A 2878-nucleotide genomic window follows, 5' to 3' on the forward strand; every position below is an offset into this window, starting at 1 on the left:
GCTAATGCTCTCTTACTCTCTGGCGCTCGAGACGTAGAGGAGCCAAATGTCTGGCTCACTGCTCCCAACTAGTGGCTGGAGGCTGAACTACAACATAAAAAATGAACGGCTGGCAGGAAAGTTGACATTTTAAACCTTAATAAAAATCGATACAGGGCTTTAGAATATCGATACAGTATCGGGGAAATGAAATATCGCGATATTTCAGTGTATCAATATTTTCTTACACCCCTACTTTTAAGTTGGCCCACAAGACAAGTCAGTTTGACAAATCACTAGCTACGTTTACATGGACAAATAATCAGATTAAACGGCCATTCGGAATAAAAATGCATCATGTAAAAACCCCATTTGGATTATTCTGACCCAGTTCAGCTCGATCCGAATGAATTTGTAATCGGAATGAGAGGTGGTTTATGCCGATTGATAATACGAAAAGCGTGCATGTAAACACTTAATGTGATCATTTTATTCTGATTGTAGAAAACTGACCTGACTGCGCATGTCTGCTGACTTTCATTCAGCGGTTTCCAGCTCTACAGAACTTTTCCTCCCGTTCTCAAATTCAATAAAGAAGGAAGACAGCCTGCGCTGCTTCRCAAAAATAAATAAATAAAAAAAGTTTGCTCGTCACCTGCAGCTGAACCAGAGAGTGCTGTAACGTCTTATTAAAACCTGTCACAGGTCCATTCTGAGCTCAGAAGCTGTTTGTTTGTGTTCATCACGGAAGTAGAACTTTATTCTGTTTTTTTTTAAGGGAAAGTTAGCAACTGCACATGTCAGTGCTTCTATTCAGAATAAAAGCCTGGTGCATGTAAACACTCATGATTGGATTGTGCGCACGTAAACGATACATTCCAATTATTTAATCTGAATACATTTCAATGCGATCAAAAGAATTTTGCGCATGTAAACATAGCTATAGTTAGGACAAACTCTGCTCACACAACATATTGGCCAATCACAACTGGGGTCAACTATGCCCACATCAAGACCTCTGCCAATCACAAGTAGGGCCGTCTCCAGTACTGCAGAGACCCCTACTTGTGGCTGTGTGACACTAAAAACTGATTTTTTAATACAGCAAAATACAGCTTCCAAGCATTTATTTCACCTAAAACGTTTTAAAATCAGATTCAGCTTAGTGAAATTATTTTCAAACCAATGCATTTGATTTCAAATTTTTTAAAATACAGATTCAGTCTGAGTGATCCAAATTCAGTTTCTGCTGGCACAGGTTTCCTCACATACCTAACCTTTTTTTTGGAAAGGGATTTGTAAAAATGGAAACTATAAGAAAAGCCTTGAAAATGTGGTGTGATGTTTGGCTGCCTGTATATGTTGCACTCTGCAGCTGTCACAAACAGCTGCTCACATGGCACACAACCAGGAGGATGACATCATAACTTACTAAATGATGCAGTTTTAGCTCGTCTTCATTGGTTCTCCTCGTTTAAAACGTCAGGTGTGGGCCGCTGGAGTTAAGCGGGTCTCATAATCCAGTGGCTGAKGGCTCAATTTGCATCAGGAAGGCTGTTGTAAAGGAATTGGTCAATCTTTGCTTGAATTTAAAGTAATGAATGAGCTCCATCGTGTAACTGAATCTGTTTTATATTCTTCTGTCTCCTGCTGCAAATCATTTTCTTGTAAACATGAAATAAAGAATGGTTGTTTCTTATCTACGATCATCTCGTGTTTAGAAACTAAAGTTTTAGATGTTTTACTCAACGTCCCAGCTTCGTAGACAAACAGCCCTCAGCTCCAGCATGGGGTCATCACCACYTCTGATATTTGAATGTGTGCCTTCCCAGTTGTTAGTTTGGCAGTCAGGTGTTCTTTTTTTTGTAATTTCCTTTACATTTAGTGTAACTGTGTGTGTCTGCATGGAGCTGAGCAGGAGATGTATCCAAACTGTGGACTAACCAAGTCCAAACTTTCTCTGGGTGATGTCAGATGCAGAGAGTTTGGCTCGGTGCCTCAGCTGTTCATGCTCTTCCTCTCTGAGGGAACATCTGTCTGGATTTGGCCCTCATTCCTCACCAGACAGGATCTCACACCCAAAACACAGTTTCTCCTAAATTCTGACTGACTGACTGTTGTTATTGGTGCCGACACCGAAAAGTGTCCTTTAAACAAATTTATATTCTTTAAACGTTTTAAAGCGTGACCTCAGAAACTGGTCAGGATGTCTTGTTTTATTTGTTTCTTTATCGAAATTTCCTGGACAGTAAGAAGTCAGCAAGTCATTAAAGCAGCATTACAAACAATTAATGATCTGAAATAAAACACCAGGACTGGTGGTTTGACAATGTTTTATCAGAAAATGGTTTTCTTTTGAGGTCTTTATTTTAAAATAAAAATTGTCACCCCGAGATCGTCCTTTTTCTCCCTGCCTCAGCTCTACAGCACTCATGTCTAACAGCCAGGGTCTCTTCATCTACCCAGGACTCAGATCTGGGTTTTATCAGAGCCACAGAGCCTAAAACAGTCGAGTGGTTGGAGCAAACTTATGAGCTCAGCTCTCTGAAACTCCAGGATGACACGGTTCTGATTTAAACCATCTGACAGCTGATCAGTGGTGAAGGAGTTAAAAACACAGCCAATTCCAGCAGTAGCATGAGGTTCAACTGTTATGAAGACCAGGACCACCTTAAATCACGCAACTGTAGTGAAGACCAGGACCACCTCAAAATATTCAGCTGTAGTGAAGACCAGGACCACCTTAATATATTCAGCTGTAGTGAAGACCAGGACCACCATAAATCACTCAACTGTAGTGAAGACCAGGACCACCTCAAAATATTCAACTGTAGTGAAGACCAGGACCACCTTAATATATTCAGCTGTAGTGAAGACCAGGACCACCATAAATCACTCA

Source organism: Austrofundulus limnaeus, unplaced genomic scaffold, assembly GCF_001266775.1.
Source record: "Austrofundulus limnaeus strain Quisiro unplaced genomic scaffold, Austrofundulus_limnaeus-1.0 Scaffold985, whole genome shotgun sequence".
Lineage (NCBI taxonomy): Eukaryota > Metazoa > Chordata > Actinopteri > Cyprinodontiformes > Rivulidae > Austrofundulus > Austrofundulus limnaeus.